The 13,112-nt window shown below is 33.7% G+C and overlaps 1 protein-coding gene across 4 annotated transcripts in view; it reads left to right on the top strand.

Moving 5' to 3' along the window:
- TFPI (tissue factor pathway inhibitor) overlaps positions 1 to 13,112 on the top strand; it is a 71,867-nt gene that overhangs the window by 24,657 nt on the left and 34,098 nt on the right. Inside the window, exon 1 of one of the 4 annotated variants that reach the window (XM_081260904.1) lies at positions 12,810 to 12,932. The exons of the other annotated variants lie outside the window; for them this stretch is intronic. The gene's annotated coding sequence lies outside the window, so the exon portion shown is untranslated. Of the gene's footprint in view, positions 1 to 12,809; positions 12,933 to 13,112 lie in introns of those variants that run through there. 4 annotated transcript variants of the gene reach the window in all.

The following is a 13,112-nucleotide window of genomic DNA, read 5'->3' as shown; positions in this document are numbered from 1 at the left end:
CCTCTTATTGCAAATGGAAATACAAAATGGCTTTGAAAGGCAGTTCATCAATTTCTTACAAAGGTAAGCATAGTTTTAACATATGATCCAACAATTACTCTCCTAAATATTAGTCTGACTGATTTGAACTTATGTCCACACATACACACTAAACACATATTTATAGAAGTTTTAATCATAATTAAGAAAAACTGAAAGAATCCAATATGGCCATCTATATATAAGTAAGCAAACTGTGGTAAAATAACACAATGGACTATTACTTAGTGTTATAAAACTAATAAAGAGCTATTAAGGTATAGAAAGATATCGAAAAACCTTAAATGTATATCACTGATACTAGAACACCATCTGAAAAGACTTTATACTATGTGATTACAATTCTTTGACATTCTGAAAAAGGCAAAACTATAGAGAAAATAAAAAGATCACCAGAAATTAGAAAAGAAAAAAGGATGTGTGAATGGGGGAAGTACAGGAATTTTTAGATAGTCAACTATTCTATGATACTACATAGATGAATCAATGACATAGTGCATTCCTGGATCAGGACAACCAGGAAGAACACACACTGTGACAAGAAAATCATACTATATTACAAATGTATGAAACTACCTTACTGAAGTAGTTATGGGGGTTAGTGTAGCTCAAATAATTTAGAAATGAGTGGAATATGCAGATGTAAAGGGAAAAGGAACTGCACATAAACACTGCACTGCTATTAACAACATTTTTTCTTATGAAGATATGGATTAATAATTCTAATACTGGCATACATATGTATGAGAAATGAACAATTAAGTGGCTGAGTTGATAGTGATAGTCTTTTTTTCTCACTTTTGGAGTAGGAATTTACAGATTAATCAAAAAGGTAGGTTAGAATGATTTATGTGGTTATAGAATAGAGATATACATAAGAAATCATGTTTTGCTTAATATAGATGAATATGTTTCCATGTGGATTTATTCATATAATTTGCTGTGTTTTTAAATAATATTATTGATATCTAAATAATGTATAAATAATTGCCCATATTTAATATGAATATTTTGGTGAGTGTGTTAATTTCTCATTGCTGTGACAAAATACCTGACCAAAAAGACTAAACTGGGGAAAATTTTATTTTAGCTACAGTTTCAGGGTTTCAGTCCATGGTTGACCATCTCCACTGCTTTGGTACTGAGATAAGGCAGAACATTATGGCAGAAGGATGTGGCAATGGAAAGCTGCTCACCTCATGGCTGCCAGGAAACAGAGAAAGAGAAAAGGGTTACACATCCACATTTTTACATAATGCCCTATTAGTAACTGTTGTATTCTGCTACCTTTCCTATCCTCTACTATGCCCCCTCCCCTCCCCTCCCATCTTCTCTCTCTACCCCATCTACTGTAATTCATTTCTCTCCTTGTTTATTTTCCCGTTCCCCTCACAACCTCTTATATGTAATTTTGTATAACAATGAGGGTCTCCCTCCATTACCTTGCAATTTCCCTTTTCTCTCCCTTTCCCTCCCACCTAATGTATCTGTTTAATGTTGATCTTTTCTTCCTGCTCTTCCTCCCTGTTCTGTTCTTAGTTGTTCTCATTATATCAAAGAAGACATTTGGTATTTGTTTTTTAGGGATTGGCTAGCTTCACTAAGCATAATCTGCGCTAGTGCCATCCATTTCCCTGCAGGATGTGTAACCGATGTGATTCTGCAATCTGTATATGGGGTAAAATTGGGAGTTCATAACCAACTTGAATCTAATGTATGAAATATGATATGTCAAGAGTTTTGTAATGTTTTGAACAACTAATAAAAAAAGACAAAAAAAAAAAAAGAAAGAGAAAAGGGTTTGGGATAAGGTATCACCCCGAAGGGTACTCCCAAGGACCCACACCTTCCAAATAAGTTCCATGTCCTACACTTCACACCAACTCCTTATAGTTCATTTAGCTATGAATCCCTCAATAGATTAAGCCATTGATGAGGTGAGAACCCTCATGATCCAATTACTTGCCAAATCCCCACCTTTGAATATTGCTGCATTGAGGACCAGACTTCAACACTTGAATCTTTAGGAGACATTTTATATACAAACCATAACAATGAGTTTGAATACATGGAAACACCCAAGATAACCATTCACCCCAATCAACATAATAGACAAACAACACCTCTCAAAGGTGTGTGTGTGTGTGTGTGTGTGTGTGTGTGTGTGTGTGTGTCCCCTAGTTTCTGTTCTGTTTATTGTAAGAATAATTAATTCGAGATATACCCTACATTTCGAAATATTAAACACTGTTGTTTATAGTAATCACTTGTACAGCAGATCTCTAGGATTTATTCCTCTTGCATAACTGTAATTTTGTAGCCAATGAAAAACTTCCATTTTTTCCCAATCTGCAGAATCTGGAACCACTATTGTACTCTGTGCTTCTATGAATTCGGTTATTATAGAAAGTAAGTGAAACTGAAGAACTTATGGAAAAAAAATTTAAAGAAAAATCTTCTGGACCTTGATCCTGACAATGGTTTCTTAGATGTAAGATTAAAAAGCGTATGCTACAAAAGCAAAAGTAGACAAGAGAAACTACTTACACCAAAATTTTCTACAAAGGAAGCAATCCATAATCAATAGAATGAGAAGACAAGCTATTAGAGGGGGGAACATATATTCTTTCTTTCCTTTTTTTGTTACTTTTTAAATGGATTTTTTGAGATATAATTCATGTAAAACATATAATTCACCCATTTAAAGAGTTCAATTTAATGGTTTTAGCAGTATAATTACAGGGTTTGAGAACATTATCCAATCTCTCAATGTGAAATACCATCCAAGTTGAGAACATTTTTTAAAACCACGAAAAGAAACTAGATGAAATAACATTCCCTCTACTTCTCTCACAATAAATAAATAAGATTTGCTTATCATTGACACCTCATAAATTACTAGTTTTTTCACTTACATAATATTCACTGGATTCATCCATGTTGTAATATCATCAGGACATAACTCCTTAGTATTTCATGGTATGGATATAGCCCATTTTACTTATTAATTATCAGCTGGATATTTGGATTGATTTCATTTTTTGGCTAATGAATATTATTGTCCTGAACTTTTGTGTGCATGTTTTTATGTGAACACATAATATATTTCACTACTTAAAAGTGGAATCTTTGCCAATGCTTGTTATGTGATTTTTTTGATCACAGACATTGTAGTGTGTGTGAAGTGACTTCTCATAATTTTGATTTTGACTCCCATACTAATTATATCAAGCATCTTTAAATATTTTTATAGTTTATTTGAATATCTTCTATAAGGAAATGTCTGTTCATACCATTTCCCCATTTTTTAAAATTGGGCTACATATCTTTAAATATCATTGAGTTGTAATAAGAATTCCACATATATAATAATATCTGTATATATGTGAGGGATTAGTTCCAGGACCTCTTAGGATACCAAAATCTCTAAATGCTCAAATCCCTAATATAAAATGGCATAGTGTTTGCATATAATCTCTATATCTCCTTCCATGTACTTTAAATAATCCCTATATTATTTATAATATCTAACATGACATAAATGCTATGTAATCAGTTCTTATACAGATTCCTTAGGAAATAACAACAAAAAATAAAAGTCTGTAAATGTTATTATTATAGAGAGATTTTTCTCAAATATTTTCTATTCACTGTTAATTTTTGATTGAAACATTTGACTATATTTTCATCATATATTGTTGATCAGATATATCATTTTCAATTATCTTTGCTTTTCTTCAGCCTCTGTTTTTTTTTCTAGAGAAATTATTTTGTAGGAAATGTTTCTAAACTTTATTGAATCCAATTGTTTTTTTTTCCTTTGCTATTTTGCTTTTGGTGTCATGTTTAAGAGACTTAGCCTAACACAAAATCACAAAGATTATTTTCTATGTTTTTGAAACATATTGCAAGTTTTATTGTTGAATTTAGGTCATTGATATATTTTGAGTTAATTTTGTATATGGTAATGGGAGGGGTCTGTTCTCATCCTTTTATATGAGCCTACTCAAGTATCTCAGCATCATCAGTGGCAAAGATTATTTCTCCCACTGCCCTGGAATAGTCTTGACCCCCTCCTTGTCAAAGTTCAGATGACCATAGGCATATGGGTATTTTTACTGACTCTCAATTCTTTTCCATTAATGTACATGTGCATCCTATATCATTGTCATACTGTCTTAATGACTGTAGCTTTTAGTTAAGTTCTGAAATCAAGGTGAGTCTTTCATTTGTTTGGAAGAGTATCTTGATTATCCTTGATCTCTTGAATTTCCACATGAATTTTAACATTATCATGTCAATTTCTTTAAAAAGCAAAACAAAAACTGCTGGGGATTTAAAAGGGATTTCACTAACTGCAGATCAAATTGGGGCATTCTGCCATATTAATGTTAAATTTTCTTATCCATGAACAAGGGATATATTTCTGTTCATTTAGGTCTGTATGTGCATTTTTACTAGAATCCACATCCCTTCATAACTCAGACATGTATAGGTCTTCTTTTACATTTAACTCTGCTATCTATAAAAACAGAAATAAATGGGCAAGGCACAGTGGTGCATACCTGTAAACCCAGGGGCTCGGGAGAGTAGGTCAGAAGGATAATGAGTTCAAAGTCAGCCTTAGCAACTTAGTGAGGCCCTAAGTAACTTAGCAAGACCCTGTCTCTAAATAAAATGTAAAAAAAAAAAAATGGCTGAGGATGTGGCTCTGCATTTGAGTGCCCCTGGGCCAAATCCCCAATTACAAAAAAAAAAAAAAAAAAGAAAGAAAGAAAAGAAATGATGGCTGCATTTCTTCAGGAGAATTCTGAGTGCTATAAAAGATGTTGAATCTTCCTCCTCATTTGGAATAATTTATTAGACACTGAGTTACATTAAGTTTTCTCCTGATTTCTGAGTGCTTCTCGTATAATAAAACTTACTGAAAGAAAAAAAAAAGAAATCTTACAGACCTTATAAGATCTTATCTCTTGAAAGTTTTTATAGAAACTTACATAATGCTCATCATCCTAATTTTATGTGTAATATGTAAAAGTATACATGTACTTAAAGCATATAAAAATGCTAGAATAAAATGTACAAATTTGATTAATTGTCTCTAAGAAGGAGTAATGGAATAAAGAAGATGAAGAGGGCTAGGACTAATGTGTTTTTGCCATAAAAGAATTTTAATGTTTGCCTGTTATTATGTCAAATATGCATGCATCACAATAAATATAATCATACCTTAGTAAAAGTTTATAATATATATATATATATATATATATATATATATATATATATATATATATATATATATATATATATTCCCTAAGACTAAATAACCTGGCTGACCTTGAGATTACACGTGGTATTGAATAAATAACAGGTTTGAAGGTTTGAACTCACAGTACAAAATATTAGTTGAATGGATATATTTAATCCTCTCAGGAATTTGTAATGAAAATAGGAATTATAGTTGTTGCTGATTTGTATCTATGAGATTCTATAACATATATATGTAGATTTTTTAGTTGCTTGATATTTGCCATTCAAATACTATCATTGATTCCATGGTGTTCTCATGTCTGAGGTGCAGTAAGATTTTTAACTCGCTCAGAGGTCTCTGGCAGTAAGTCTGATGCTCAAAAACACTGAATTTGTTGATACCTACTCAAACTTTGTTGTCATTATCATAAGCGGAGAGTTTTAGAGGCTTCAGTCCATGATCAGTTGGGCAGATTGATTTGGGAAAGGTAGCACATCACTGCAAGCGTGTGTGCCAGAGCAATATCATTAACCTCATGGCTGAGAAGCAAAAGAGAGAGAGAGCATATTTTAGATTATATACTTAATAAGAGATTAATTCCAAAATACATAAGAAACTCCTTCAACTCAATAAAAACAATAAATAAGTGAATAAATAAATAAATAAATAAATTGAAGATTGTATAAAGAAATTGAACATGTTTTCCTTCAAAGAAAACATACAAATGGATAAAAGGTATATGATAAGATAATCCACAACATTAATTATCAGGGAAATGAAAATCAAAGCAATAATGAGGTGCTGCCTCATACTTGTTTATATGACTATCACAAAAAATTAAAAGGTGAGGTGTTAATGAGGGTATGGAGAAATTGGAGCCCTAGCATACTTTAGATGGAAATGTAAAATGATGAAGCAGCTATAGAAAATGGTATGGAGGCTCATCATAAAAATGAAACAAGAACATGAGAGAGAGCCTACCCAAAGAATAAAACCTTTTCCAGCTACTCTTCCAATAGGGAATTAATATCCAGAACATACAAAGAACTACCGAAAAAAAGACAACAAAATACAATAAATAACCCAAATAAATAAATGGGAAAAATATCTAAACATATACTCAAAAGAAGAAATGCAAATGTCCAACAAATATGTAAAAAGAATGATCAATGACTTTAGTCTTTACGGAAATAAAATCAAAACCACAAGGATTTCATCTCATTACATAGACAATGGCAATAATCATGAATACAACAACAATAATTGCTGGTAAAGATGTGTGAGAAAAAGTATATTTATACACTGTGGGTAGGACCACAAATTAATACAACTCTAAAAAGCAGTATGGAGATTCCCCAAAGGAAGGGGAAAACATGAAGCAGGTATCCCACCCCTGGGTATTTATTCAAAAAAACTAAAATAATATATTATATACTATAGTGATACATACAGACCAATGTTTTGAGCAGTACAATTCACAAAAGCCAAACTGCAACCAGCTCAGACGCCCATCAATAGATGACCAACTAGATGTAGACAATGGGGTTTTCTCAGCCATAAAGAAGAAAGAAATTATTTCATTTGCTGGTGAGATGAAAATAAAGAACATCATGCTAAGTGAAGTAATTAAGACTCAGAAAGTCAAGAGTCAAATGTTTTCTCTCATAAGTGGAAGTTAATGAAAAGGAAGGAATAAAAAAAGATGTCAGTTGGACGCAGTGGTGCATGCCTGTAATCCCAGGGGCTCTGGAGGCTGAGGCAGCACCTCATTATTGCTTTGATTTTCATTTCCCTGATAATTAATGTTGTGGAGCATCTTATCCTCAAGGCTGAGGCAGGAGGATTGCAAGTTCAAAGCCAGCCTCAGCAGAAAGCAAGGTGCTAAGCAATTCAGTGAGACCCTGTCTCTAAATAAAATACAAAATAGGGCTGGGAATGTGACTCACTGGTCTAGTGCCCCTGAGTTCAATCCTCAGTACAAAAAAAAAAAAAAAAGATGGGATGTCACAAACATAGAAGGGAGGCCAAAGGAGTAAAAGCAGGGAAGAGGGCAAGGCATTTGGAACTATCACAGATTTAACTCTACCAAATTATTCTATGTCCATATACCACAACACATCCAGCATGCACATACACACACACACACACACACACACACACACACACACACTCACACACACACACATAATGCATTAATTAAAATACTAACAGCAATAACAGAAGTAGAGCTAGCAGATCAAGGGAGGGAAGAGGGGAGAAACAGGGAAAATACTATATAATAAGATGGATTTAATTATGTGCAAGGCAACAATGAATCCCAATATTACGTATAATTATAATGCACCAATGAAAACTGATTTAAAAGTTACTTAAAAATGAAAATAGAATTATTAGATGATCTATCAATACAATTTCTAGGAACATTCTAAAAACAGTTGATATCAGAATCATATCTGCATTCCAATTTTCATTACAGCATTATTCAAAATAGCCAAGACAAAACAACTCAAGTATTCCTCAATAGATGAATGGAGAAAAACATCTACTACATAAGCAATGGAATATTATTCAGCTTTAATAAAGAAGAAAATCCTGCTATCGCATCAATGTGGATGCAACTTGAGGTCATTATGTTAGTTAAAAATCCAGCCACAGAAGAGGACATAGATATTTTTAAATATAGTGTCCTCTTCTACCTAAGGCAGTATACAAAGGCATTTCTTTTACTGTCCAAGAGAGGGCCTAAATGAAGTGACACCCAGTAACAATGAACATACCAAGTGCCCAGAACTTTTTTTTTTTAGCATCAATCTCCAATGATAGGAATTAGGTCTCTTTAGATAAATGGCTGCCTCTGTGACTGGGATAGAAACTAACAATATGAGCCCAGAGTATCTTGTAGCAACAGAAAATAAAGAGACACTAAAAAAAATTGAAAACCCACATTAATGAAGCTGTGGTAAATAAGTATAGGAGCCAGATCAATGCTTTCATACTGGCCAAAGCTGGGGGACAACTTGAAAAAGAATATAAATTGTATTTTATGATTATATAAAATATAAAGCAAATATCCATTAATTCATACAGATAAAAATAAAGCTTTTAATAATTAACAAGTGAAAGAGACCAAATACCGGCTCCAGAAGTATCTCAGACAATTTTAATACATACTCTGATCTCAAGGAGAGAGAACATAACTCCCCACTCCTGAAGTGTGATGTATGTAGTGATTTCTTTCCAAAGAGAATAGTATGGACAAGAGAGAGTCAGAAATAACTCCACATTGGAGAAGACTAACAAGCATTGCCCCAGCCAAGTGATCAAAGTCAATATCAACAGTCAAAAATCATGTTGGAATGTTGCCCCTTGGTATGATGTGATAAAAATAGCATATTAACTCTATGATCTTCTTCCCTCATACTTACAATCATAGTTTCATTATGAAAAAAATATCAGACAAATTTGTAGGCGCATCCTACAAAATGCCAATTCTGCATTCTTCAGAATTGCCAAGAACGTTTAAAACAAGGAAAAGTCTGAGAAACTGCCACAGCCAGGGGATCCTTAGAAGAGATGACAATTGAAAGTAATGTGGTATTCTGGATGGGATGCTAGAACAGAAAAAGGAATAGTGGAAACTAAAGAGACCTGTTTCAAGTAAGGACTTCAATTAATATAATGGATTAATATTGGGTATGCTAATGGTGACAAATGCACCATATTAATGTCAGGGAATAAAATAATTTTTTAAAAAGGACTAGAGATATGGCTCAGTGATTAATTTTCTCTGGGTTTAATCCCCTGTCCAAAATGATGATGAGGATGATGATGATGATGATTATGATGATAATGATGTCAGGTTTATAAAGTCTCTATACATTTTTTTTTATTATTTTGTAAATCTAAAGCAGGCAAACTGTGTTAGATAACACCAGGAATTTAAAATGAAATGTTTGTGTGGGATATATCATAATAGGGTTTGAACATGCTGGGAAAATGGAATAGTAATGGAATACCTTGGAGAATGAAAGATGAAACTGGTTGATCTAGAGCTCACTGGGCCTTTAACCATCTTGTAGTCCAAGGGAGTGAAATCTGAGAAGGAAACATATTTGAGTTTGCCTAGCTACTGCCTCTAGAGAAAGCCATTGGTCAAGTAGAAACTCCAGCCAAGGTGTGTGCTCCTTTATAGTAGATGAAAAGACGTTTAGTTTACCAAGGCATCTGGATTTCATTGTACATTGGAAGTGACTACAAAGGAAACGCTAAGAATAAAAGGTTCTGGGAGAAACTATGTAGAGCTACCACATTTTGTTTAGATTTATTCAGAGTTTTGAACATCCTCTATTTTTTTTCTCTTTTATTTTTTATTTTTATTTTTTTTTATTGGTTGTTCACAGCATTACAAAGCTCTTGACATATCATACTTCATACATTAGACTGAAGTGGGTTATGAACCCCCAATTTTACCCCAAATGCAGATTGCAGAATCACGTCGGTTACACATCCACAATTTTACATAATGCCCTATTAGTAATTGTTGTATTCTGCTACCTTTCCTATCCCCTACTATTCCCCCTCCCCTCCCCTCCCATTTTCTCTCTCTACCCCATCTACTGTAATTCATTTCTCTCCTTATTTTCCCATTCCCCTCACAACCTCTTATATGTAATTTTGTATAGCAATGAGGGTCTCCCTTCATTTCCATGCAATTTCCCTTTTCTCTCCCTTTCCCTCCCATCTCATGTCTCTGTTTAATGTTAATCTTTTCTTCCTGCTCTTCCTCCCTGCTCTGTTCATAGTTGCGCTCATTATATCAAAGAAGACATTTGGTATTTGTTTTTTAGGGATTGGCTAGCTTCACTAAGCATAATCTGCTCTAGTGCCATCCATTTCCCTGCAAATTCTATGATTTTGTCATTTTTTATTGCTGCATAGTACTCCATTGTGTATAGATGCCACATTTTTTTTATCCATTCATCTATTGAAGGGCATCTGGGTTGGTTCCACAGTCTAGCTATTGTGAATTGTGCTGCTATGAACATCGATGTGGCAGTATCCCTGTAGCATGCTCTTTTAAGGTCTTCAGGGAATAGTCCAAGAAGGGCAATAGCAGGGTCAAATGGTGGTTCCTCTAAAGAGCCCTACAGTGCTCAAGGTAATTAATTTGAACAAAAGAAAATAAAACAAAGATATGAGGTCAATAGAAAAACACACTTCAATCTAATGTATGAAATATGTCAAGAGCTTTGTAATGTTGTGAACAACCAATAAAAAAAAATACAATAACAATGTAAAGCTCCTACTACAGTGCCTGGCTCATAATAGGTCCCCAATGAAGTACAGTTTACGTTCCTAAAAAAAAAAAAAAAAAAAACACTGCTGAGTTGGATAGCGTCCTGAACCTGACACCAACTGGCAGCTGAATGTTGGCCTAGAGTTTAGTGGGAAATGTGGAGCAACTGTCAGTGGTGAAAGAAAAGGCAGTGGTCCAGTATTCATTGAGAAACACTGAAGCTGGTACACTAGTGGAAGAAAAACATAAAACAGTTATGCTGTTAATATGAGTATGCTGTAACAGAAATGGTATAGATGATCACATTTGTAAAATGTGATTATAAAATAATAATAGTAACCCATAAGTTGATAGTGAAAACAATTAATATTCCCCCTTCAAAAGTATTGAGAACAAGCATACAAGGACTTTTAAGAGAGAACATTTTTTACCAAATGTGTCATCTAGACCTCCTTTGTTTCAATCAAATGGTTGCCCAACAGAAGTCCACTTAGAAATGATTTAGACTGAAATCTAGTATTATTATACATCAACTCTAGCAGACAGACAGACCTATGAAACTGTTGTACTGTTTATTAGTTAAAAGCATTTCACATACCTTTCCTAGCATGTCTCACTGGATCCAATGTTATAAAAAAGCAAATGCCTATCTTCCAGCTTCCCACCCAACTTTGTCCAATTTTCTGTAAATGTTTTATAAAAAAAGTCTATTAAAAGAAAAAAAAACATTTTCAATTGAATTTCAGATAAATTATTTCTTTACATGTAAAGACATATCCTCAAAATATTTACTCTGCAACCATAAAACTCCCATTTTTAAAAACTCTTTGTCAATAGATCCTATGCTCAACAAAATTGTTTATATTATCATCCTCACAATTATTTTAGCTATAGTGTGCTGTAGTATATAGACAGTGCTTTGCCTGTTGACACTCTTCCTTCTGGAAGCAACAATCCCCTCCTTCAGGGAACTACGCTCATTCACTCCACCCCTAAAACATAATTCCATACACACTTGCCAAGGTATTGCATTTTCTTGTTCCATATTCCTGACTGGTTAAGGGTCCACTAAATTTTATTTAGGGCCCATTAAATCCATGAAGTTCTCCTGAAGTTCTTCACTTCAAATGTATTAGGGTAAAGTGTGGCACTTTTACAAATTGAAACTATGAATTGTTTGACCCTAGTGGATATAGAGTATTCACACTATTTGGATGGATGAAACTTTGTGGTTTAAAATTTCAAAAATGGTAAATGACCTTGTTTCCAACTATGTAGAAAAAGTTGTGCTGCAGTGGGAGAATAAAACTTTGCAAATCGTTTAGCAGCAAGAGGAGATAGCAGTAGTTCCTAGCTCTGGTTGTTTCTGTCATGCAATGTCCTCTAGTCCCACATGGGTCCCATTTTCTAGAACAAAGTCTAATTACATTTGACTTAAATTTGTCCAAGTTTACTTTGGATTCTTGAAACCAAAGACTTAATGACTAAACTTGGTGAAGACCTTAGGCTTCCTTTTTTAGAGATAGTAACTTGATAGATTTGGAGTCCTAATTATTTAATTCTTCACTAAGCACTCAACCTAATTTGAGCCATGTAATGAAAAAAAAATGCTACATGTTATACTCAATGTATAGCAGGATTGCATACCGTAGAATCAAATGGAAATAGAAAAACTGAAAAATGTCTTCAAAAATAAGATGATAAAAAATGATAAAAAATAAGATGATATCGAGAAGTTTAGTAGAACGAGCCTTCACAATCACATGTGCATATATTATACATGTGTGTGTATATGTATGCAAGCATACATATTTTGTGGATTCACATAGTGTGCTATGACAAGATATATAATCCTGCCACTGACTAAACATCAGATATATGCTAAACTTTCCCATGTGTCATGAGAAAATAAATCATACATTTCACCGTGATTGTTTAAGGAAGCTTAAAGTAAAATTGAGTTTATTACTCTTTTATTTAAGACTGCCTAAATTCACTGGTATACCATTCCTTCACATAATGGTGCATACTGTGTCTGTGACTACAACAAACCCAGAGAAGTCTCTAAATTGCTTTGGGTGGAATATCTGACCCTGTCCTTGTGTTTACTGCTTTCCTTCCTGACTCTGCAGGCGTCAGTGGCTGAACATGAGCACGTGTTACCTCTTTCCTCTTTTTCTGCTGCATGAACATTACACATTTCCTTTCACCTTTAGTTTCAAAGGAGAATTCATTTTATTTTTAAGAGCTGCTTGTATTTTCCCATTATTATTTTGCTCTGGACCTTTAAATCATCTGGAACAGGAAAAGCCTCACTCTCCTGCTGAAATCTGTTTCCGTTCAAGGGTAAGAAGGTTAGCTCACTATAGTCACTTTTCTGTGAGACTCTTAAAACAGATCAGTCTAAATTGGGGAGGATGAACAGGCAAAGGGGACTGGCTGAAATGTTAATCATTTTTGGGGGGTCTTCAATTCTGTCTGTCTGGTAGCTCATAGAAAACCTGGTTAGGAAATGAGTTATAAACA

The sequence above is a fragment of the Spermophilus citellus genome (genome assembly GCF_964194105.1).
Source record: "Spermophilus citellus genome assembly, chromosome: 11".
NCBI classification, from domain to species: Eukaryota; Metazoa; Chordata; class Mammalia; order Rodentia; family Sciuridae; genus Spermophilus; species Spermophilus citellus.
This window is presented reverse-complemented; position numbering and strand designations above follow the sequence as displayed.